At 43.2% G+C, this 26,884-nt stretch overlaps 2 pseudogenes; one reads left to right on the top strand and one right to left on the bottom strand.

Annotated features, from left to right (window-relative positions):
• The first annotated feature begins 5,331 nt into the window (after positions 1–5,331).
• Positions 5,332–10,634, top strand: LOC148810288 (uncharacterized; annotated as a pseudogene).
• Positions 10,635–25,335: 14,701 nt separating this feature from the next.
• LOC148810287 (U2 spliceosomal RNA) lies at positions 25,336–25,502 on the bottom strand (annotated as a pseudogene).
• Positions 25,503–26,884: the final 1,382 nt, after the last annotated feature.

Below are 26,884 nucleotides of genomic sequence, written 5' to 3'. Positions count from 1 at the left end.
AAACCCTACAGAACTGGTGCCTTCAGAGAGCCACTATGATTACATATTTGGCGTCCCTGAACCGGTTTTTCCCTACAAGACCAAACTTGAGGTCGTGGATGCCTTCAGGTGCCACACTATTGAATTGGATAGGAATCCAAGAAACAGTAAGCCCTGAAGAGGTACAGGTAGTTAGTTGCTTTAATGGAACAAACCTCCAAACCACCCTAGCAGATACCCAACACAGGTGTTGTGGTTTATCGGGGGGCTGGGAACAGGAACTGGTGTTATTGTAACACTACTGCCAGGTAGCTGGATCATGACTGACAGTGTACTCCGAATGATGTACTCTCACATCAAGATGTACTCTGGGTAGCATGTCAAAAGAAAGGAAGTGACTTCTCCCCAAATATCTACCACAGAGGTATCAGATATTGACAGTGAACTTCCTGATGCGTAATTCCTAGACTTAGATAATGTCTCCTACCGTGTTTATACATACTCCAGATGTTATTCATCCTGTTTGTATCCAATGCTGGTTCCGGTATGAATTCTCGAGGAGTAATGTAGACATTTAAGATTAATGTTCTAATGGCAAGGGACATCACTTAACTCTGTTTTGTTTTGAAGGCAACAATGCCTCAGGACCTCGTGACCTTCAAAAAGGGGGGATATGTAGCGGCGAGGCTTAATAATAAGGCAGAATTAAGTGTTTCTGAGCTTCCCAAATGAGGCCCCATTTCTCTGTTCATCTCTGTGGTGCAGCCACAGAGAGAGACCATTAGTGCAGGGTGATTTAAGGTCCTAGGACAGCTCCCAAAGGGGGATGCACTTAGCTAAGCCTGGCTATCATGATCAATGGTCATCCATTGGCGCCTATCTGTCTAGGGAGTGCCAGTTGGACATCTGGACTGCATTCCTAAGTGTCAGGAGTAAATGACTCATATCTCACCTTGATCAACCAATCAGGGACTGGCAGGGCTGAGTAACCCACGTGGGACTCTGATGCCCATGGAACTTTCAGCCAATCAACAAGCTGAAGTTCCTCCAGGTAAAAACAGGCAACACAGAGATTCAGATTCAGAAGATTCAGTGAAATTCAAAGGAGAATTCCAGGGCAGGACAGCCCAGGAGCAGAAGGCTCCCAAGGGCAGGACATTCTCACAGCGCGCCTCCTGACCATCCTGAGACTCCAGTGTGTCCGGCCAGTGTGTCCGAGTGCCAGAACTTTCCTTTGTTCTAAGAGTCTAGAGTGGAGGTTGCCAGAGAGTAACCAGCAGCAGGCCTCGTGAACAGATCGGAACTGTGGACAGCTGAATCACTATTCAGAACTAGTCTTCATCAGGAACGAACCGGTCCTCTTCCTGACTTGCTGGGACCCACAGTCATCTTTTCTCCTGTGCACAAACTGTGCTAGTTAAAGCCAACACTAACTAGCCGGTCAGTGAGCATCAGCAGCGCACCGTCGCAAGCCGCACAGCACAGCCTGGCACACAGCCAGAGAGCGCAGATTGGACAGCAACAGCCTGCAACTGTTTCTTTGTGCCCGCAGGAGATCTGAATCCCCAGAAATTGGATGAGTATTCAACTTCACTCCATTACTGCTCGAGAATTCAATTGTTATCCAAACCAGTTGATATCAATTTAATTCCTAAGAGTTATGTACTTGTTTTGAGTATCTAATGTAGAGGTTATAACCAAGTTAATTTACGAAACGGTCTAAATGAATGATATACTGAACGTATGTCCTCTTGATGTGTAACACTTCGTAACTGAATGAATATATATCTTTTGTATTCTGACAACCCTCTCGATAAGATCTGTTAGGTTTATATGCATATTCTATGTATTAATAAATGTATCCTCGTGTATTAGTACCTGTGTGTGTGCGTTGTTTGAGTTATGTCGCATGGTTGGATTCTAAAGCCATCAAAAGAATCAACTTTGTGATTTACTGCTACAATTAATAATTGTCTCAGTAAATGCCCAAACCCTACAGAACTGGTGCCTTCAGAGAGCCACTATGATTACATATTTGGCGTCCCTGAACCGGTTATTTTCCCTACAGGAGCATTACTGGGGAATATGGTATCGCTGGTAATATTTGCTGAAGTTGTCATATCTATCAGCCACAGATAATAATCAGAGTATATTGTTATACCAAGGTCCTGATGATAGATCTCTACATGGCTGAGGCCTGTGTTTGGGGTCTGGGGTGGAACTTTATTACAATATTTATTTGTAGGATTAATATTGTTTATGTATAATTGTAACCATCACTTGTACAAAGACATTAATCACATCTTGCTGTAACAGTAGAACTCACAATGTCATGGTAATGCATGCCTGTACACCTAGAAAGGAAAGATCTGCCCTGACATTGTTTATGTATAACTGTAACTGATTCCTTTCTGCACAAGGAATGGACTTCTTGTGACAAGACATTCCAGGCTTAGAGTAATGGCAGGAAAGGGGGGCTAACTGATAAAGATTCCAGATGCCAGCTAGAAACACCCGTTCTCAAGGAAGGAAACCTAACACTGACCATTTGGCCAAAGTCTGTGAACTGTCCGAACACCATGACCTCCCCCCATTACCATAGTCCTGAGCTACGTCAGAAGCGGCAGAAAAGAGCTATATAAACTGGAAGTTTTGTAACCGCACTCTGAACAATACTTTGGTTTTATTGTTCCTTGCATGCAATAAAACTAATCTTTTTAAACTTCATCTTGGGATCCAGAACTTATTTGTCTGTTACAACAAGGGTAACAGCAGAAAGGACAGCTGCTTTTTACTTTCGATTACTGGAGTATTGCTAAGAGACGATACTTTGCTACTTTTACTTGAGTAGCAAAACTGGAAAGGTGCTTTTACTAAGTTACTTGTTTTTGGAAGTAGCAGTACTTTTACTCAAGTAACATTATTTGAATACTTTTCATACCCCTGGTCTAAACTGTTAGTGTGTTATTAAAAAGGAGGGGTACTTGAGGAAGTAGAGACTTATCCCGTCTGACCTTCACCTGAGGGCTATCCTTGAATCGAAGAGGCTGCACCCAAACACCAGACTGTATATGTGTAGTCAAGCATGCCTGTGCTTGAGGCTTTCAAACTTACACCGTCCACTCCAACAACATTGATAAGATTACAGCAGGAGAACAATTCAATGAGGAGAAAACCCAAGAAAATACAGGTGGTTCTGGAATTCAAGGGTGCAAAGAAACATGCCCTACACCAAATACGTTAGAAAACCAGAACTATTCATGAACCAGTCCTGCAATCGTTTATGCCTTTTGGAGAAAGCAGAGATCTTAGAGCAGTACTAAATGTGGAAACAATGCGTTTAATACTGAGGTGGAACTGAATCATCAATCAAAGCAAGATGATGCAGTTTTGAGAGACGTCTGTCAGGAACAGAGAAAAGGTGATGAGAATAACCATGAACTGGCACACGCCCAAGCTGGGGGATAAGTGTTAATTGTTCATCAACCCTCTTCACTTTTTCACCATTGTTAGCTTGAGTATGGGCTTGTACAGTTTTGTTTCTAGGTTTATATAGAAACTATAGCCATGATCCCCCAAGAACATTTCTATTTATTTACAGTGTAATGCCAGTATCAGTACTTTAAAAGCAGCATTAGAGATTAAAACTAAGATGAATTTGTTTTGCAGGCAGTTAGACAGTGGAGTACTTTTTGTAACAGGCTGCTCCAGCTACAGTGTTCAAGGGAACGTTTCCGCAGGTCCTTCCTCCCAGCGGCAGTCAGGGTGTATAACACTGCCCTAGGCTAGGACTGCTCGCCCTTCATCTGCTCGTTCATGGACACTGCATTACTATACTGTTTATACTGTGGTACTTCCAATCTGTATATACCTACAGTATGTGCATTTTGCACATATTTTATTGTTTTACAGTGACTATTAGCATATTTTGCATACACCTATTTTTCCTAACTCTGTTTTCTTATTGTATTACTGTAGTTTTTAATTTTAGTGTATTCTGATGTCTGTCTTGCTTTCTTGGGCTGGGCTGCTGTAACACCTCAATTTCCCTTTGGCATGGTGCAAATTACAGGAGAGCCAGGGGGGGTTTAGCTTTTCACTGAACAGCGGCTATTTATGTTTATGTTTTGGGCTTGCTCTTGCTTTAGAAATAGCTAAGCAAATTAATACCATTACTTATCAAGGCCATGTTGGCGCTGTTACAGAAGTAGGCAACGTTTCATCTTTAGATTTGCACCTGACAAGCAGACAAGCTAACAAGTCACTCTTGGTTAAGTGTTCTCCCAAAAAAGGCGTGTAGTGAATCTGCAGAGAAATTTTCCAGTGACATTTCTGTATGTGTTATTGAAAAGTGACAATAATGCCAAAGAGAAAACGGAACTTCACTTGCTAATTTTGGGTTCAACCATAAAACAGAACCAGTTGTGGAAAAAAAAATATAAACACTGTGATAGCTTATCACATAAAAGTGCCGTTGATATTGGAGAGATGAAGCAAAATGAAATTCTCCCAAACAAGGTACTTGAAATTAATGTTAATTTAATTCAAGAAACTGCAGTTTCATTCAGATCTGCCTATATGGCAGCCAAGGAAAGACTAGCTTATAAAAAGTTCACTCCTCAGTCTCCTCACTTTTTGTGTTGATCTGTATGGACCTCCTCTGGAGAGATTCAATCCTATGCCTTCCGTATTATCTGGGATTAAAGCAGGTCACCGCCTGTCCACTTCATGGGCAACAGGACAGACACAGAAGACAGCTGAGCCCAGATCTCTGTGGTCACTTCTGCTGTAAAGATCAGAGTTTTACTCTGGTCTCAACGGTGGATGATTTCACTGACTTTGTGTGAATTCTCTCATTGGTGTTGCAGCCTTAGCCTGGAAAGTGTAGCCAGGGAGTCTAGCTGGACTGTAAGCAATCGTTACACCATTACACTATTCTGTGGTATCTGGGTCCGATTCAGAAGTCTTTTTTTCTTAACTATTGTGAGATGACAAGGGGAAAGGTCATTCAGGACAGGTATTTCAGGAATGACCTGCTCAATATACTTCACTTAGACCTGAGCAAGATGGCCACCAAGAAAAACCAACTGACCTTATTCTGAAAAACAAGGAGACACAGGTGTGTCTCGTCAGGAAACAAAATATATGTGCCCCGGAAACAGTGAACCAGCGCGGAAGCCAGTTGGTGAATGCGTTTTGGAGGAGATAGTGGAATTAGGTTGGTGTTGGTACAGATTGAAGAAATAAAGGATTATGGTTTACGGTTTTGTGATTTGGATACGACACGGATTTGTGGTACTTTACGGATTTTGGAATTCAGAATGAATAAGGATAGAGAGAACAGATTGCGGAATGGCTTGGAAGACGAATGGACTGGAGAAACGGAGAAAAACTTCATGTAAATTAAAGAAGAATTTGAGTATTTTATATTGTGTTCGAGTTGAGGAAAGAAAAGTTGCCCAGATATTAGCTAGTCAGTATAGTACATGTTTATCTGTACCATTTGTCGGGACAGACAACATACTGCACTATAGCTTTGGTAAGGAGACGGACTATGGCCAAAATCAAGAAGACTCTCACGCCAAATAATGAAGATGAAAAGAAATGGGAAGTCAACAAGAGACATTGTACAGCTTTTGGCTTCGGTGGACATCTTTGTGAAAGCACAGCGAGACGACATTATAAAGGGGAGAGAAGGCAAAGAGAAACTAAGGTAATGATGCAAAGGTAAATAACTTTGTAACAATATTCTATTACATGTGAATACCACTACACATTTTTATAAATGTTGATTTCTTTTTTTTTAAGTCCTATTGTGTGAGCCATTGACAAACTGACAGAGGGAAATGATGAGCTATCAGCGGCGCAAGTTCAAAGACAGCTGTGGGCTGACCTCTGTGCGAGCGTGAGTCCGACATCGATAAGAGTGCGCAGAGGGCTTGGATGGAGATATAAAAAAAACCCAACACTTGCCCCATGATAAGGGTAAAAAAAAAAAGAGGAAAGACTCAAACGAGACAGGGAGAGGCATTTCATGATGCACTTTTCACTGATGAAACAACAGTGGCTCTGGAACAGTTTTCAACCATGTCATTTTGTAAAAAGGGGAGATATGTGAACAAGTCCAAGCCAAAATATCCACTAAAGGTTCACGTTGGGGGGCTATTTCTAGAAGAGGCCTGGGACCACTTCTTATTTTGGAAGGAATTATGAATCGTGAATTCTTCAAGGAAGTTGTGGTCAAACAGCATGCTGCCCCATATACCAGGGAGCACTTTGGATCATGGCACCGTTTCCTACAGGACAACGATCCAAAACACACAGCAGCAAAAGGTGAGGCTTGTAGCAGAGGGAGTGAACTGGATGAAAACTCCAGCTGAATCGCCAGATTTAAATCCAACAGAGATGGTATGGCATTCCCTGAAAGACTACATTTGGAAAACGGCTAAAACCAGCACAAAGCAAGAACCGATCAATGAGATTTACAAGTTCTGGGAGGAAGAACTGACAGAACAAAATTGCAACAATTTTATTAACAGGCTGTTTCATGTTCTTCCTAAGATTGTTGATAGGGGGGCATTCGGGAATGTGCGTTATGCAAGTCAGATTATGAATGAATAAAAGCATTTTATTAACGATTGTTGATAATAAGAGAAATAAGAGTCCTCATTCCCCCCCCCCCCATTTCAATTTAAATTGCAAACGCGTTTTTAAGTGTCTTTGATTCACAAGACTGACAGTCTTTCACAGATCTTTGTCTTCTGCATAATAATGTCCGCCTCTCTGTCTAGCATATTTTATTTCATTGCACTTTGACAGATCATCTTATAATCAATTGTTGTCAGAATGTACCAGCTGTACAGAAATTATTTTCTTCAACTGTCTCTCTCCCCTCCCCCACCCCCCAAGTTCTATTGTGCGAGACACTGACAAAGTGATGGAGGAAAATGAGCTATCAGCAGCTGACCTCGCTGTGAACGGGAGTCCGAGATCGATAGGAAGAGTGTGCAGAGGGCTTGGATGGAGATATTAAAAACCACAACATGTCATATAATAAGGGTAAAAAATAAAGAGGAAAGGTTCAAGCAAGCACTTCAATGGATTGAACAGGGAGAAACATATCATGATGGACTTTTCACTGATGAAACAGTGCCTCTAGAACAGTTTTCAATGGTGTCGATTTCATAAAAAGGGGCCGATATGAAAAAGCCAAAGCCAAAATGCACTGAAAGTTCACATTTGGGGGGCTATTTCTAGAAGAGGCCTTGGACCACTTCTTTTTTTTTGAAGGAATTATAGATCGTGAATTCTTTGAGGAAGTTGTGGTCAAACAGCATGCTGTCCCATACATCAGGGAGCACTTTGGATCAAGGCACCGTTTCTTTCAGGACAATAACTCAAAATTCACAGCTGCAAAGGCGAGGCTTAAAGCAGAGGGAGTGAACTGTTTGAAAACTCCAGCTGAATCCCCAGATTTAGGTCCAAGAGATGGATCCCCTGAATTCCCTGATGTATTCCCTGAAAGACTATTCAGAAAAACCCAGCACAAAGCAAGAACTGATCACTGCGATTTACAAGTTCTGGGAGGAAGAACTGACAGAACAAAGTTGCAACAATTTTATTAACAGGCTGTTCTGTGTTCTTCCCAAGATTGTCGAGCGCGGTGGGGGACATTCGGGTATGAGATTTCACAGATGCTTTTGTTCCATCTTGCATTGTCAGATTGTGAATCAATACAAGCATTTAATTAAAACACGCATTTGTGATTTTAATCCAAACGGGGGTAACAGGGACTATTATAAACGCCCAAAAATAAATACACAGTAATAGTGTTCTACATTGATTTTTTTAATTATGTGATAGACAAAAAACAGGGCATTGACTTTCTCTGCAAGCTAGTCGAAAAAGTAGGCGAATCAAAGCTCCAAGCCCAGTAGCAACAATTAATACAGTGTATTCTCCTGTCAAGGTATAAAATAGAACAATGCAGAGTACACAAGGTGGTGATGCATTGGGAATGTTTGCAAATGGTGCAAACATAAATAATTATGCAGTATATGCTTTTGGGAACACATTCGTTTTCGAGCAGGTAATTGCTCACTTCTGCTGCCGTAGAGCGTTTTGGAATCTACATGCTCATAGTTAGAGAATGAAGATGTCTCTGGAATAGGCTGACTGTATAAGTGATAAAGCAGAGGCTATGGAGGAAAAAAATCACTATGGAAGCACATCCACAACGGAAAGCAACTGGTTTGACATGTATAGTAAAATGTGACACCTCTGCAGCATCGGGTGCATTTCCTACAGTGTGAGCTCATTTGCAAGGCTACTTAAAAAGGTTGATCGAGTTAACAGTCCGGGTGTGGCGAGTTTCGACTGCCTCCTGCCAGTCTTGGGTGAAAGTAACCCGTCTTTCATTGGAAGGGTCGCATATTCTACTTGTACATGAGAATATAATATAAATACACCAAGGGATTTGGTTAAGTTGAGTTCCCATTACAAAAAAAAAATCTGCGAGCCTGCACTGGAACAGCCATAGTATGGAGACAGACTTCATGGGAGGAGACGTGGAGCTTCAGCTGCCTCAGATTGCAAAGTGCGAGGGGTAAGCAAATACAGCATTCATCTGAAATATGCGATTATAATGCATATTAAAAAGGTAATATTGCTGTATTGATTTATCCTTTCTATTAGAAATATTTCTTCACAGCCTGTTCTTCAGGAAAACACCGCACACACAAACGATCTTCACAGACTACCAGGACAGTCAAAAAAGATAGCAGTAAGACAGATGAAAACAAGTTTGTGATGTCTGGTCCACAACTGCTGAATACTACTGGATGACGTTATTTCTTACATGGATTCTGTTATTCTGCTACAGGCTGTGGGTCTCTGCTCTTGGCCACTGGCCAGGGTGCCAACGTGCAAAAGCAGCACCTGTGTGAAGACTTTTCTGCGGCAGTGGGAGCAGTACAACTCATTACTGGGAAGGGTTGGGAGGTTGAAGACGCTCCTAAAGATGCAGAAGTCAGAGACCGTATGTTCAGGCAGTCAACCATAAAAGCATGGGTTCAAAACGTAACCCGTGGCCTTTCATTAAGAATGGAAACTTGGGATGCATAGTATGCAGAGATCTGCTGTCAGAAAAAGCACTTGGGATGCATTTATCTGAGGAGTGGATTAATGGAGATGTAAGTAGCCCTTTGCAGAACCAGTTCCGGAAAACAAAATATTGCAACGCTACCGGGTTCACTTGGGCACCCTCGCCTGCTGCCGCATCAGGTCGGCCCCCCAACGTCGGGGACTCGAACCCGGGCCTACCGCGTCACTCAACAGGGACCCAGCCTGTTGAGCTAAAGAGAGATCGCCCCTCAGCCCAGCAGCTAATACAGGGAAGGGCGGTGATGTCACCGCTCTGGTAAGCCAGCTCTCACACTCAATGGTGGCCGTATGCGAAACACCGTGATAGCTTATCACATAAAAGTGCCGTTGATACGAAGACGAAGACGAAGCAAAAAGACGGTACTTGAAATGAATGCTAATTTAATTCAAGAAACCACAGCTTCATTCAGATCTGCCTATATGGTAGCCAAGGAAAGACTAGCTTATAAAAAGTTCACTCCTCACTCGCCTCACTTTTTGTGTTAATCTGAATGGACCTCCTCTGGAGAGATTCGATCCTATGCCTTTCGTATCATCTGGGATTAAAGCAGGCCATCGCCTGTCCACTTCATGGGCAACAGGATGGACACCGAAGACTGCTGAGCCCAGACCTCTGTGGTCACTTCTACTATAAAGGTCAGAGTTTTACTCTGGTCTCCACGGTGGATGATTTCACTGACTTTGTGTGAACCCTTGCCATCACAGCTCTCTCAGAGGTGTTGCAGCCTTGGCCTGGAACGTGTAGCCAGGGAGTCTAGCTGGATTGTAAGCAATCGTTACACCATTACACAATTCAGACTGGGAGGTACTCTGTTAGCCTTACGGAGATGACATTGATGGTCTTACCCACTGCATCACTGACTACATAAACGTCTGTGTTAACAGTGCAGTGCTTCTCCAATAATAAACCCTGGGTCACCAGTGACCTGAAGGCCATCCTAAATAGGAAAAAGAGGGCTTTCCAGGCAGGTGACAAGAAGGAGCTGAAGCGAGTGCAGAAAGAGCTGAAGGTGAGAGTTAGGGAGAGCAAGGTGGCTTATGGGAGGAAAATGGAGGACAGGCTGAGGGAGAGCAATGTGAGAGAAGTGTGGAATGGCATGAGGAAGATCTCCGGATACAAGCTGTCTGGCAGTGAACAGAGTGAGGGAGGCCTGGAAAGGGTCAATGAGCTGAATCTTTTCTTTAACAGATTCGATACAGGGTCTAATGTCCATTCACCTCACAGGCCTTCACCCCAGGCACCCTCTTCATATCCTCAGTCACCCCATCATGAGATCCCTCCTACTCCTACTCCATCTTCCCCTGCCCTCCTCGGCCTATCCATCACAGCTGACCAGGTCAGAAGGGAGTTGAGGAGACTCCATGCAGGGAAGGCAGCGGGTCCTGACGGTGTCAGCTCCAGGGTGCTAAAGATCTGTGCGGACCAACTGGGGTCAGTGCTGCAGTACATCTTCAACCTCAGCCTGAGATTAGAAAGGGTTCCGGTGCTCTAGAAGACATCTTGCCTGGTGCCAGTACCCAGAAAGGGGCAACCTAAAGTCTTGAATGACTACAGACCAGTGGCACTGACATCACACCTAATGAAAACTCTCTAAAATATGGAAACTGTCAATTTATAAAATGTCCTATTAACTGTGTCACTTTCTTTCCGGTACAGATGACATTTATGTTTATGTTTTGAGCTTTCTCTTGCTATAGAAATAGCTAAGCAACTTAATAATATTACTTATCAATGCATTGGTGGTGCTGTTACAAAAGTAGGCAACGTTTCATCTTTAGATTTGCACCTGACAAGAATACAAGCTAACAAGTCACTCTTGTTTAAGTTTTTTCCAACAAAAGGCGCATAGTGAATCTGCAGAGAAAATTTCCAGTGACATTTGGTTTTCTATACGTGTTATTGAAAAGCGACGATAATGCCCAAGAGAAAACAGGGAACTTCACTTGCTACTTTTGGGTTCAACCATAAAACCGTGGGTTCAAAACGTAACCCGTGGCCTTTCGTTAAGAATGGAAACTTGGGATGTACCATATGCAGAGATGCAAAGAGTCTTCTGCTGTCAGAAAAAGCACTTGGCATGCATTTATCTGAGGAGTGGATTCATGGAGATGTAAATAGCCCTTTGCAGAACCAGTTGCAGAACGCAGAGAAACGCCGGTTCCCCCACTTCACGGGCAACAGGACGGACACTGAAGATAGCTGAGCCCAGACCTCTGTGGTCACTTCTATTGTAAAGGTCAGAGTTTTACTCTGGTCTCCACGGTGGATGATTTCACTGACTTTGTGTGAATTCTCTCATTGGTGTTGCAGCCTTGGCCTGGAAAGTGTAGCCAGGGAGTCTAGCTGGATTGTAAGCAATCGTTACACCATTACACTATTCTGTGGTATCTGGGTCCGATTCAGAAGTCTTTTTTTCTTAACTATTGTAAGATGATCAGGGGAAGGGTCATCCAGGACAGGTATTTCAGGAACAACCTGCTCAATATACTCGACTTAGACCCGAGCAAGATGGCCACCAAAAAAACCCAGCTGACCTTATTCCGAAAAACAAGGAGACACAGGTGTGTCTCGTCAGGAAACAAAATATGTGTGCCCCGGAAACAGTGAACCAGCGCGGAAGCCAGTAAGTGAATGCGTTTTGGAGGAGATAGTGGAATCAGGTTGGTGTTGGTAAGGATTAGAGAATAATGGATTAACAGAAGAAATAAAGGATTACGGTTTACGGTTTTGTGATTTGGATACGACGCGGATTTGTGGTACTTTACGGACTTTGGATCTCGGACTGAATAAGGATTGAGAGAACGGATTGCGAACTGGCTTAGAAGATGAACGAACTGGAGAAACGGAGAAAAACTCCACAGAAATTAAAGAAGAGAAGTGTGGTGTGAGTACTTTTGTCTCGGTTACATAAACCTTTCTCCTGGAGGCGCTACATTTGGTGGAGGATGTGGGCAGCCGCTGATCGGGATTGAGAATTGTGGGAATAAAAAGTTGACTTTTTTTTTCCCTCTCTCGGTTTGTGTGTGAGCTCTCACTAAAAACAATGTAACAACTGATACAACAACTATCCCAAGCCACCCTCACCCAGTTCCAGGCTTTAAAAGGACAACAAGACGCTATACAGGCACAGCAGGAGGCTAATAAAATTCAAACCGAGACTAATCAACGAATTACAGAAGAACAGAATTTGGTGAGAGAGGAATTCCAAAGATTAGGAGAGGAAATTAGATGGTCCTCAGTAACAGGGAGAGATCCCAGTAAGAAGAAATTGAGCTTCAAAAGATGACAGAGTTAGATGATGTGGAAGCATATTTAACAACTTTTGAAAGAACAGCTGCCAGGAATGCATGGCCCAGAGAGCAATGGGCAGGGAGAGTAGCACCTTATTTAATTGGGGAAGCCCAAAAGGCTTATTATTATTCGGCCTGAATAAGGATTGAGTGAACGGATTGCGGACTGGCTTGGAAGACAAACGGACTGGAGAAACAGAGAAAATCTCCACGGAAATTAAAGAAGAGAAGTGTGGTGTGAGTACTTTTGTCTCAGTTACATAAACCTTTCCCCCGGAGGCACCACACTACATAATCCAATGCTCACTTTGTATGTATTAGTTGACTGGCCCTTCATGTGTGATGCCCCCCCCCCCCCCCCAACCAGGGGTGAGCTCCCCTTAATGCCAAGATATAATTCACACCCTGCCCTTTGGGATCAATAAAATCTTATCTATCTGTTGTAGTGGTCGCTGTTTCCGCATCCTGCGTTTGGCAGGGAGATGCCGAGGGGGCAGGGCGGTCAGATCTGTCAGAAGGAGTGAGGGGATGTTTGAGGTTATCAAGTAGAGTTGAGGAGTAGAAGAGTTTATGGCCATATGGACAAGAACATTAGACCTTGTATTCATGTGATCTCTCAGGACGTAAACAATACAGCAGACGACACCACACAGTGTAGGCAGTGCATGGTGACAAACTGTAATAAATCAGACAACCAGAACAATATGTAGTAGTGAAAGAAAACACATTGTAGACCATGTAGAAAGTGTGTGGTGCAGATGTGTATTGACTCTGAGGCTGTTACAAGTACAGACAGCACCAATTGTCCCTAATTATTCAATCTGCGTTCCACACCCTGTCCTTCACTATTCGAACCCTCTGCTCACTCCAAACCGATGCTCGGTATGAGGAATCTTTCCGCCTCCTGAGCTCTCAGTACTTATGACCTTCAACATCTTGCACGCAAATTGGACTCCTGTCCAACTGGTACCTATTGACCATTTTTCCGTCTCGCCCTTCTCAGATTGGTAGCCTAGCTCTCCTCTCTGGACTGGACTACGCCTGTACCGATCGACTACTCCCCTGCCTCACCCTTCTCGGACTCGTTCACCTCGGACCCCATCAGAGACCTGCACGGGGTTTGTAAACCTCATCGAAAAAGAGGAATCGTAGGTAGCTGTTGAGGATGAGTACTGCAGTAGGATAGAAGCTGTTCTTGAGTCCAGTGGTCTGTGATTTAACAGTGCGGCACCACTGGCCAGAACGTGGGGGGGAGAACAGTCTGTGGCCAGTTTGAGGGATGGTGAGGATCCTCAATGATGGATTGGGCTCTAATTGGACATAAATGGTTGCAAGTATAAAATATTTATTTATGCATATAAAAAAGTAACAATGTTTCACATATCACTTTTTATCTGTGCATAGGAAACAGTAACACTGCTGAGGTTACATAAAGTGTAAATCATTCACAACGAACGTTTCAACAAATGGATCCATAATTATATGACACACACAAGTCCTGTCAGAAATCAACCAACGTGTGCCAGATAAACATTTGGTCTAATTTAAAAGTAATCTTTGACTATAGGCCTCCCAGAAATCTTGTGCTGCTGAGGAAACCAGGTAAACATTATCACCATAATTAAAGTCCACAAAAGAGCACAGACAGTGAAATGGTGCAATAGGTCTTCTTAACTGAAAGCTTGAAAACAAAAATCTTTCTAAAACTATCAACAAGCTCTGGACAAGCTGAAGATCATGGAGGTGATATAAATATTTTATCCAAATATAGAGCTTCACATTAAGCTACAGGAATGTCTACTATCAAAACTGAAACCCAGCTGTAAATGTATGATCATATTTTGTTATGACATTCTACTAGGAATTTGTCTTTGTGGTCCTGTTTGAGAGCAGTCTGTCACAATAGCCTGGGCCTAGCCGTGGAGAGGGACTGGTGAGACGGAGGACCCTGTGGGTAGCGGCAGGAACGGAGCAAACGAGAGGGTTCGGTTCGGGCTGATGGTATCGGGCGGAGTCGGAGCGAGACATGAGCCCTCAGGTAGCAGACGTGGGGCGACCTGGTGAGGCGAGCCTCTCAACAACCGGTCCCAATGCCGAGCGAGGAGGAGAGGGAGACCCGGAATATAAAGCCCCAGACAACAAGACACACCGGAAGAACAAGGAAAGCACAGGGAAACTAGGAACAGGCCCGAGCAGGAGCGCCCTCTAGATGTGCAGGGCGTGACACAGTCAGGGCTTCTAATGATGCGCCGGAGTGGAAAGCCCCTGGCGTGTTTTTCTATCCAAGACCTCCCAAACCATCACCAGGCAGCCTTGCTTTCTCCAACACAGGTTTCTGTCCTGTGGCTTGGCTGGATGTGCTCACAGAACAGCCAAAACTCTGTTCTTTACTGTTACTATACATGCTCACGGCACCTTTATGTTTGTTCTCCTTTGTTATTTTCTGTTTGTGTACACAAGAAAGACTATTAGCAATGTGTTCTATACATACGCTTGTTGTTATCAAGCTCATTAAGGAATGCTGTCGTTAGGATTTTCAATGTCAAACATACTGAAATATGGGGACACTTTAACGCTCATATATATGGATTTAACTTTGATGAAAGCATATATATCTCAATTAGTATGAAGAAAAAAGGAAATATGTACCATCCTTTCTTTTTGATTAGTACTTCCTGGAGCTTCTCGCTCATCTGGAGAGACAACAGGCCACTGAACTAATTTCAACCAAAGTGAGTCCAGACCATAACCTAACCAGACCTGGAGCCTATGACCCACCAGTGCTCACTAGCCAGGGTGAGAAGGTTTGCCAACACGTATGGACCTGTTTTGTTGAATTAAAAAAAACACACATTATTAGAGGTTGAAAGTTTTTACCCAACATTTCTTAAGAAATAAGAAATTATCAAAAACTCTTATTTAAATTGGTAAATAAGAAGAAGAACATTTTCCTTAATTCATACTCATATTAATTTATGAACAGCCACTTAAATATTTTTAATATTGTAGTGCATTTGCCTGGCGCTATGGCCGAAGAGCGCCCGGCTGGGGTGCGCGGCGAGGGGCAGGATGGGAGGAGCAGTGGGCAGTGGGCAGTGGGCAGTGGGCAGGGACGAGCAAGGCTGCTGACCAGTGCAGCTGACCCACTGTGAAACGGGCGTACAGTCTGGGGAGATCGTCCGGATTCTTGTAAATAGTTCCCTGGTTTCACACCCCTGTTATACTTGTACTCAACTGCCACCCTATCCCTGTGTAACTACTCGAATTGACCCCAGTGTGTTTCTCTCTTTCTCTTGCTCTCTCTGGCGCTCGCTCGTTCTCTCTCTCTCTCTGCTGGTGTATGAGCGTGGGAGTGCTGTGCTGGCTGTGCCAAAAAATAAAGCGCCAGTTTTCAGCCAACGAGGGTCTGAGTCACCGTGTCCATCCTCCCCGAACCCAAAAATACTACATTGGTGTCAGAGTGGGAGGATGGACAATGGGCAGCCGTTGATGTTGGACTCAGAGAAGCGCTGGTTCCCCCAGCAGCCAAGCAACCCCCTAAAGCGCCTTTTGGGGGCGAGCAGCAGCCGCCAGGGGCTGGAATGTTTCCTCAGTGCCACCGGTGGCCACAGCCCTCATCAGGGCTACCCAACGGCGGCCCACTCGGCGGAGGGACCCTTTCCTGTGTCGCCTCAGGCCATGTGGTGGGAAGGAGACGACAGACCAGCCTCTCTGAGGCCCAGTTCCAGATGGCGGCCTGGGCAAACGGCTGGTCTCAGGTGGAGTTGGCAGGCCACTTGGCTGCGGTCCTGGAGGGGAAGGCCTGCCAGGCGCTGCTGGATGTACCTGGGGACCAGTAGTATAACTATGCGGCATTGGTGTCGGCCCTCCGGAGGCGTTTTGGCGGGAGAGGGTGGGGGCCCCTGCCCTGGCTTTCCTGGATTCGACGCTGCCCTATGTGCTGGATACAGACGCCAGTGATACGGGGGTGGGCACAGTGCTAGCACAGGAGGGGCCAGACGGGGAGAGGGCCGTCGCGCACTTTAGCCGGGCGCTCGATAAGGCCGAGAGGAATTATTGCGTCACCTGGAGGCGGTCGCTGGCTGTAGTCTCGGCGGTCCGCCACTTCAAGCCCCATCTGATCGGGATCCAGTTCAAACTGCGGATGGACCATGCGTCCCTCACCTGGCTGCTCAATTTCAAGGAGCCGGAGGGTCAATGGATTGAGATCCTGCAGGAGTATGACTTCACGGTCATCTACCATATGCTAGAGACTTCAATACGTTTAGTAGTGCAGTTTTTAGCTTCATTTGATCTCCAGTGACTATTGGAAACTAGTAAATAATTATGGTAGAACCCGGCCTCAAGCCCTAGAAGTTACCATTTTTAACATTGCTATCAAGCAGAAAAGGGTTATTAAGGTGATGAATAACCTTTTGAATTCAAGACAGTGGCTTCATTCATTTAGGGCTGCATATTTTTTAATGAACGCAAGTTGAGCTTACTGTGACGAAAACGTATTACAAACAAAAACTTAAGAGAATGTTTTGCAAAAACTGAAAGAATGTTTTGTAAGATTAGAAAACCGAATGTTACTTGGATGACTAAAAAGTATAAAAATCATAGTTTTAATCAGAGGCTACATAGAATTACAACCAACACAATAAAATACAGTATAGTATGCCATTATCCAGCATAGAACTGAAGCACAAAGCAAATGCAAATGATCTATTCCCTTAGGCGCACACAAAAAAAAGCTTTCATTTGTTCACATAAGTTATATTTAAGCTATAAAGAAAGAAGCAGAAAATAATTAGATAAAACTAAAGCTTTCTGTGCAGCAAGGTTTGATAGTCTATGCAGGCAGAAATACTGAAAAACTGATGATAGTCTGAAAAAGATATGAAAAGCATTTGTAATATTCTTTTGAACAAAACCGTTTCAAGTCTTCTCGGCACTTGGGAGCCATCACTATTCAAGATAAACCAAAATAATCTTTTTAATTGCATTTCTACAAAAAATTGATTTTAACAGCAATATTTTACAGTTTTTTAAATACAGTTGATAGAAATTATGATTTAACACATTTCACATCTTTCCATAGAACTCAAAATATTTTCAATTACATTTTAATACGTGTTTATGTATTATTCCCAAGTGAATCAGTACCGGATATAAAAGACATTAAAAACAAAAAAAAAATCAAATTAAAACCAATAACGATGTTTTTAATTTGTTTTGAAGTGCCATCGTTATATATTTACCAAAACAGGAAAATTCCAACAGTGTACAATTAAAGACCGTAATAGTTTAATCACATTGACCACGCAATTCCTACCACGAGTAGCAATAACACAGTTCAAGCCAGTATTTCGACAAAAAATAAACTTTAGTTTAATTCACTTAAAAATATACTTTGCTTTTAGTATAAGTTAAGAAACCGAAAGTAATTACAAAATGTGTTCGTGTTGTTTGAAATCTGCCGTATTTAAAGAAAAATGTTCGCTTTGGATGTTAATGGTTTTAAAACTTTTAAAATCCCGTTTAACTGTAGGTCGAGTTTTTTTTTTAATAAGTGGTTTTATGAAAGAACTGAAAAGACGAAAACAATTCACTTAAAATGTACTTTACTTTTAGTATCGGTTAAGCACCAGGAAGTAGATTACAAAATTTGTTTGAAAGCTGCAGTATTTAAAGAAAAATATTCGCTTTGGATGTTAATGCTTTTAAAACTTAAAATCCCGTTTAACTGTAGGTCGCGTTTTTTTTTAAATGTGGTTTTGTAAAAGAACTGGGGAAAAAAGACAACCGTCAAATATTTAGAGAGAGGCGCTTCATTTCTGAGGCGAGAAAATTTATTCCACAAATAAACTGGGATCACTTCAGAAAAAAACCGTACGGAAGTTCTCTAAATAAACGGTAAAATATTCCAAACTGAATTAAAAATACTTTTAAACAAATATCTGGATGTGCGCTTAGAGTGAATTTAGTGGACGAATTAAAAATAAAAATTCGGATTCAAACAGAATCCAGAATAAAAATACCGATCTGTCTCCATGTAACCCAGTCGTATATAAACATATTTTAAATCGGAAAAAACAACACGCTTAACGTGTTTGTGTCCTTTCTCCTAATCATCCCATGTTGTATCACTGTGAATGTACTATGAGACCTGCAAAAAAACCTCTGAGGTATCGAATAATAACGTTTAATTTGCATTCTTGCAAAACCTACAGTACGTTTCCCCCGTCTTTAAAAATTAAACGACCTTGGTGAAAAAGTGCATTTGATCGGACAAAATGAAAGTAAAAACCGTTCAAGTTAAATATGAATTTTTATTACATTAAAAAATACACATTACAAAATAAAAATGTTTCCAAAAAAGTTATTTTAAAATTGGAACAGAATGTCCCATAAGAAATTGTACCATGGTACATTTATGGTACCAGTACTATGGTATGGTACCCTGGTATTTTTGAGAGTACCATAGTACATGTACCATGGTACTTATACTGTATACCATGGTATTCTTAAAGTGCAGTGTGGTACGTTGAAACCTATTTTATCCTATGATATTTTGACAGCAGTATGGTACAAGTGTGGTACTTTTAGGGGTACCATGGTACAGAACACTAGTTATTAAAATATGACTGATAGATAAATAGGCCCACTTTATTCATCCTGAAGAAGATAGCAGAGAAAATAGAAAGCCAACATAAAATGTACAGGCTATTTAAAATATTTTAGGTTTTGTAATGAAACACACGATTCATTAACCCAGTGGTTCTCAAACTGTGGAGTGCCACCAGGTGGTACGCCAAATGACCCTGGAACTGTGTAATGTGCGCTGAAAAATCAGGACGGGTTTTCATATTTTCTATTTAAATACGTGTCGAATACGCAGCCTATGTACTACAGTACAGCGCGTGCTAATACTTGAGTGGACACAGCTAGAAATGTAATTCTATACCACTCTATAGGAATGCATGCTATGAAGTGACCAATTTTATTTCAAAAAAGCTATCTCCAGCAAATAGGAAGGTGGGAGAATGTGCGTGATCTTGGAACACCGCCAATCTTGTAAGCATGGGAAAGCGTGATAGATAACAGAAAAATATTTAAGGACTGTTCTGGGTTAGTTTGAGAAAAATACATCAAGTATCTCTGTTCCGCATCCATGCGCATGAAATAAAAACTTCTGAAACGGACTTCTGACAGCCTTTAAAGGGGAAATGGGAAATATTTCTCCAACAGCTCCACATTCCTCAACAATTGATTGAAAATGAATACCTCGCAAAAATCAAGTATTACGTCCTGGCTGAAAGGAATAGACACCAAGAGTAATGATGCCAGCTCCGACAGATCACACACAACTGTTGAGACTGAGGAGGATTATACATCGGCCACCGACACAAACTCTGCTGCTGCACCTGCTAGTGTCAGCAAGCATCGGAAAATGGCTACAAGGCGGTAAGATCCAAATGATCTCAATTTGGGATTTACTTACACCGGGACAGAGGAAGAGCCAAGACCACAGTGTGTCGTGTGCTCTGAGAGTCTCAGCAATGAAAGCATGAGGCCAGCACATTTAAGGCGGCACTTTACCATGAAACATGCACTCTTGAAGGATAAGCCTGTTGATTTTTTTCAAAGGAAACTTAAAGATCTGAAGCAGCGCAAGTCCACCATAAGGAACAGTGCCACTCCAATTTCCAAATCCAAAGAAGCATCTTACTATGCAAGCTTGCAGATTGCTAAAGCAGGTAAGACCCACACTATCGGTGAAGAACTTTGTTTACCGTTGGCAAAAGAGCTGATACTTATGTGTGGAGAAAAAAATGCTAAACAGCTCGACCTGGTGGCCCTTTTGAATGACAGTCACTTGTAGAATTATTGATATGGCAGATGTCAAAAGTACGCTGACAGAGTGCGTTAAGATGAGCAGATGCTTTTCACTGCAATTAGATGAGTCTGTAGATGTCGTCAATTCGGCAAATTTGCTCGTTTACGTTAGATATGAGTTTGAGGGCATGTCGCATGAGGACTTTCTGTTCTGCAAGCCGCTACCAACAAGAACTACAGGAGAGCACATATTTCATCTTTTGAATGAATTTATTGAAGAGAATGGCATCGACTGGAAAAAATGCGTCAGAGTTTGTACATACGGTGCTAGAGTGATGACAGGCAGACACAGCAGTGTTGTTGCACGAATTAGAGAGGTTGCTCCAGATATGAAGTGGGCGCACTGCAGCATCCACCGTGAGGCCTTGGCAGCCAAGAAAATGCCTGAGGATTTGAAATCCGTGTTAGACTCTGCTGTCCAAGTTGTGAGTTGTATCAAGGCTCGACCAATGAATTCACGTCTGTTCAGTGTGCTTTGTAATGAAATGGGCAGCAAACATGTGCGGCTTCTGCTACATACTGAAGTGAGATGGTTATCAAGGGGCAGAGCGCACACGAGGCTCTTTGAGCTGCGCTCTGAGGTACAGATGTTTCTGCATGACCAGCAATCTCTCTTGGCAAGTCTATTTGATGATCCAGTGTGGCTGGTAAAATTACCCTACCTGGCTGATATAATCACATGTTTCAATGAGCTGAATATGGGACTGCAGGGGTTCTCTTTAACAATTTTTTACATGATTTGACAAGATCACTCCTATAAAGAAAAAGCTGCAGCTTTTTGTTAATAAAATCAATGCAAGTGATTTCTTTCCCAGATGAAAAACTATCTACACACACATGGTGTGGCATTTGATGCTGCTGTTCATGATGTGATTGAGTGCACCTCTTGTCATTGGAAGAACAGTTCTCAGAGTACTTTCCAGTTGAGGCCACAACAGAGTGAATCAGGAACCCCTTTACTTTTGATGTCGTAGGAATACCCAAGGATCTGACCTGTGCTGAACAAGAGAAGTAACTCGAGTTATCATCTGATGCGACTTTGATGTCAGAAATGAAATGACAGTCACAGTTGGATTTCTGGATCCAAAAACAGAGTGAATATCCAGCCCTCTCATTAAAGTCTGTGTGGTTTTCGATGCCTTTTGCTATTATCTACCTTTTGTGAGAAAGAAGAAAAAAGAAAGAAAACAACGTTTCGGACACGGAGCCTTCTTCAGCTTTCTTCTTCTTCCACACCTGAAGCAGGCTCCACGGCCGAAACGTTGTGTTACGTTCTGTGTTGTAGACACACTGACTCATCTTTCCCTTCTGGATGTTGTTTAAACCATTTCCTAGCATGTTCGTAATGCCACGGCAGTGCTTCCGCTTTTGGGTCTAGGTTCGATACTAGATTCAAGCTTTACACAAAACAGAAATGAAAATTATGTCCAGTTTCAGGGGGATGTTGGGAACACTCCTCCCTTCCTCTCCTATTGTCCTGTACATGTCTGCCCTTTGTATGTATTCATATTTGTTGTTCCAGATAAAATTAAAAACTATTCTGACAACCTCTTTCCTGAATGTCGGAGGCAGAGGGAAACTGTACGCTAAAAAGATAAGAGTGGACAAGATGCCTGTTTTAACTACTGCTATCGTTCCTGTATATGACAGTTGTATACTTTTCCAGTGACCCAGTTTTATTTTCAGAAATCTTAGTTTTACTATCCAATTTAACCATGGTGACCCATGCGTTTCAAAAAACTTTCCCCAAAAAAGTCCCCCAAAACTTTAATAGGCCCAGATACTAACTTTAATCCACCCGGTGTCTCTTTCCTGTTTCTCCATGTGCCAAAGTATTTTATTTTGCTTTTCCCGATGTTAAGCCTCGAACCTGTTGCTTCTCCAAAATGTTCACGGATCTCAAGTGCCCTCATCACTCCCCTGTCTGAGTCTAATAGCAAGACTGTTGTCTGCGTAAGCCGCAAGTTAAGCTTGCTGGCCCCTACTGCTGGGAATCATTATACCTGTTATTTCTTTATGTGATAATGTCACATAATGTCACCTTATTATTTTTAACATTGGTTCTAGGCAGATTACGTATAGTAAGGGTGACAGAGGGCACCCTTGCCTTACTCCCTTCTTGATGGCAACCGTCTCTCCTAAAAACCCATCGATGTTGACTCGAGTTCCAACACTGATATACAAATGCCGCAGCCAACCAATAAATTTTCCCCTGAACCCAAATCTTTCTAAAGCTTGCCATAAAAAACTGTGATTGACACAATCAAAAGCTTTCATCTGGTCTAAGCTTATTAGAATTAGTGGTAAGTGCCTATCTTCGACCCAACTTATAGTATCTCTGATCAGGTGTAAATTCCAAAGTAACGTACACTCTTTTACTCCACAAGTTTGATCATCCCTGATAACTTCTGATAACGCCTCCTGTAGTCTTAGACAGAGGAATTTCGCTAAGATCTTATAGTCCGTTGTTAACAATTGAATAGGTCTCCAATTTTCAAGGCATGTCCTATCATCTTTCTTATACAACAGAGATAGCACACTGGTCCTCATAGTTGTGCCCAAATGTTCCCCCTTTAAGAATTCTGTATAAATGTTTAAGAGTGTGTTTTTGATCGAAGGCCAGAAGGTTTTGTAGAATTCCTTTGGAAGGTACCTTCTTTTTACTCAAACTAAAAAGTGCCTGCTCAACCTCTTCCAGGGTCAACTCCTCTTCTAAGCCAATTTTACTCTCCACTGCAATCCTTAATTTATAGTGTATCTAAAATCATGTCTGTATTCTCCAGAGTTGGCACCTCCTTAAAGAATTCTCTGTGAAAATTAGTGGCTTCTCTTACCATCTCCTTCGCGTCTCTAGTGACACCCCCATCCTTCATCTGGATACTGTCAAGTATCATCCTTTTATGGTCTTTTCTCACCATTTAAATAAGGTAGAATTGCCCTCATGGTTCTGAGGCTTAAAGAGAAACCCTTTAGCTTTCTCCATATACAGGTTTTTCAACTCATTTTTGGTTCTTAAAATTTCCTCTTTCTCCACATGCACACCACCACTCTTCCTCTCATACAAACCAGTGAACTTCTGTTGTACTTTGGAGATTTGCTCCTTTTCCTTACCCCTCCTCTTCCCGCAGTATCTAATTGATGCTCCCTTTATTCTTTGTTTGGTGTTTTCCCACCACTCCATTGCTGAATCAAATAGGGTCCTTCTTGCTTCCCATTTTTTTTTCTAATTGGTCTTTATTAGTATTTTAAATTAGTCTTTTACTAAAAATTCTGTATTTAACTTCCAGAAACTGGGTCCGAAGCTAACCTTATCACCTTCGAATTCTACTTTAACTAAATCATGATCCAAAAACCATGCTGGGACTATTGTTGTCTGCCTTACCTTAAAACTTTGTGACAGCAGGATGTAGTCCAGTCTCTTTTCTGAGCCTTGGCTATTACTCCAAAGTGGGCACCCTCTTCCTCCACTGCTCTGCCTTACACTATCTAGGTCATAGTTTTGGAAAAGGGAGCAAATCCTCCTAGTTCCTTCTGTCCTACTACTGTCAAGGTCCTCATTTAAGTCTCTCCCTAGTATGATCTTCCTATTTGTCAAAAATAAAGACTCTATCCCTGTAAAGAAATCTCTCCTTAATCTTTTCTGTGCCGGACACATTTATTAGTCTTAGATTCTCGCTCCCCACCTGTCCATCCACTACTAGTATTCTTCCGGGTGTCACAACAAAGGAGTTTTGCTAGTTTAAAACATTAATTTCTAATAAGAATGCCTACTCCTGCAGAATGTACTCCACTCCTATACTCCACTCTGAGATGCCCTCCCCCCATTCTTTGGTAAAACACCTGCTGTCTTCCACACCCTAAACAAGAACTTCCTGTTGGAAGAGAAAGTCAGCTTTCAAATCCTTAAGGAAATCAAAGACTGCAATCCTCTTACTATATCTTCTTAGCCCTCTTACGTTTATGGCACACACCGAAAGGACTAAGAAGGCTATCTTAAGTCACTGTTCCCTTTCGATTTCTTCGATTTCTGAGAAAGGCTCCGGAGTTGGACACTCCACAGAGCTAACCGAACTCATGTTCATGAAAGATGGAATACACAGGATTGCAAGAGAGTATGTCTCCAAACTTGTTTCTTTGACTACTTTTCTAGAAGGTTCTTCCAGCCCCTCCTTCCTCCCCCTCCTTTTCCCCTTCCTTTATCTGGGTTACTGACAGAATCCCATATTCTATAGATCTCTGGAGAGTTGTTCCCAACTCAAACAGCATGGCTTATCCTTCTCAAAAGTCCCTCTGGACATTCCAACCTTCACGGTTCCGACTCCGACTTCAAAACGAAGTGCACTAAATACTTCAATTGTCCCTCACGGGAAAATGAGTGCCCAGCCTTCAGCTGGAGCGATTCCGGCTTGATGGAAAAGGTCTTCCTGGTGTTTCGCTGCTCCTGCTGCCCCCTGACATCTAGTCTTCTCTCCACACGTCCTCATGTCACCTTCAGGCCTTTTTGGTAAATCGTACAGCCACGGTTAGGCCACGTACTGCATGAAATTGGCCAAAAAGGCCGAGAAGTGATGCCCCAAAAGGCGGACCGCTGGCGCACAGTGGTGCAGGCTGACTCCTCTGGAGCCCGGTACACACTCAGCTGCCGGCCGCCTGGACAACAACTGAAGCCGCAGGGGGGGGCTCCAGCCTCCTTAGCTTAGGCCCCTTCCACCACCAGCAGCTGTGCCGAGCGAGCTGCAAGCGAAAACAGACCGTCAGCACCTGCGGGCAAAGGCAAGGGGCAGCTCTCTCTGGGGAGGGGGACATGCACTGCACCACACCACACCTGCCTTCCTAAAAAAAAAGATTATACATTTTTGGGGGGAAAACGCATAGGAGCTGAAAAGGGGGCCTGCCTGCTTGCCAAGAAAGTTGAGACGCGAGAAAGTGCACAGAGGGAGGACGGAAAAGGAGACAGAGACATGGAGAGAGAGACACAGACGGACGTGGGATGAGACTCGAGCAGAAGGAGCTCCAGTCCACCTTGCTTGCATTCCCGGAGGCGCTGCAATACCGGGCCGATGTGTGGAGAGGACGGCGCAAGCTCCTGATCCAGCTCCCTGTTCCAAAAGCGGTTTAATATGTAGTCCCCCGATGGGGGACGTATCAAGATATTAAACTGATAAGAACATTTTTTTTTTACAAAATATACTTTATTTCCATAATACATCTCAAAAAAGGAAACATTCTCACAAATAATATACATAGCATGCAGTAAAAAAACTTTTTGAACAGCGGTGATTGTCCGTTATCAATCTATGCAAGTGGATGACGGGGACGGATTTGTGCAATTAAAGAGTCCCTCCAAGCCCTACCACTTGCTTGTGTCCGTTAGTCCCTGTACAGGGCCCAAAGTCCTTTCCAGTACATCATCCTCCTTCTGAGGTTTGCCAGGATCTTCTCCAGCTCTCTTGCTCCCCACTCTGCTGTGCCAGATGAGAGTGTTCCTTGCATCCCACAGGCCTTTTTTTGTAAGGGACAGTAGTAGCCAGAGTAGGAACTGCGTCCCCTTGTCCAATCCAGTTGGTGCCAGCCCAAGCAGAATGTACTGGTAACAGAGCACAGCTCCCACTCCCAGGAGTTGCATGGTGTTGTCCATTCTGCCCCACACTGCCTTGGAGAAGGGGCAGCTCCAGAACACATGCTCCTGAGTCTCCTCGACGAAACACGTGTCCCGGGGGCAATGCGGATTCCTGGTAAGCGAGTGTCTGTAGAGGACCTCTCTGGTGGCCAGTCTCTTGTGTACGGCCATCCAGTTGAGGTCCTTCAGTTGATTGTCCAGTTCTTTAGGCTGCGTCCTTTCCCAGACTTGTCTGGGAACTTGCAGCCTTTCGTCGGCGACCAGATGCCCCCTCACCTCTTTGTACAGGGCTCTGTGGTTGGTGCAGAGCTCCGGCTGTCTCGTGGCCTCGTACCTCCTGCTCCACTTGACAGCGTGGGTGTAGAACTTCGGTCGCCTCTCTGCCTTGGGCCCAGTGTTTGACCACTTAACCAGGTGCCTCATCGGGATGGAGAGCTACAGTCTGACAAAGTACTGGTACTTATGGCCAATGGGCTCTTGCAGCACCTGACAAAGGTTGCAGAAAAAGATGCAGTCGAGTTTCAGGGGGAAATGTGGAACTCAGTTGCACTCATGAGTTTCAAATTGACAAATAATGATTTTAGGAGTTCAACAGTCTGACGGCAGAAAAGAGAAGTTCAAGGGTAAAAGAAAAGCCATCCAATCACCACACAAATGTTACACTAAAAATCATATTTCCAATGCAAACGCAAATATGCCTTTCAACTTTATACATTATATGGTACAGATTCATAACTGCCATCGCTTCATGTCTCCTTCCTTTTCCTGAGGAAATTTCTCTACCCCCTTCCTCGACTGGCTGGCACATCTGGTTCCTCGTGATGTACTCGTACCTGCCGCCCTAGACGAAGCTGAAGATCATCCCTTGCAGCGCTCATCTGAGTCTGGCCGGCAGTGGGTACACCACCGCCAGGTAAACCAAAGCCAGCAGGATGTCGTCACTTTCCCTGT

This window comes from Atractosteus spatula, unplaced genomic scaffold, assembly GCF_055471065.1.
Source record: "Atractosteus spatula isolate fAtrSpa1 unplaced genomic scaffold, fAtrSpa1.hap1 Scaffold_1, whole genome shotgun sequence".
NCBI lineage: Eukaryota > Metazoa > Chordata > Actinopteri > Semionotiformes > Lepisosteidae > Atractosteus > Atractosteus spatula.
This window is presented reverse-complemented; position numbering and strand designations above follow the sequence as displayed.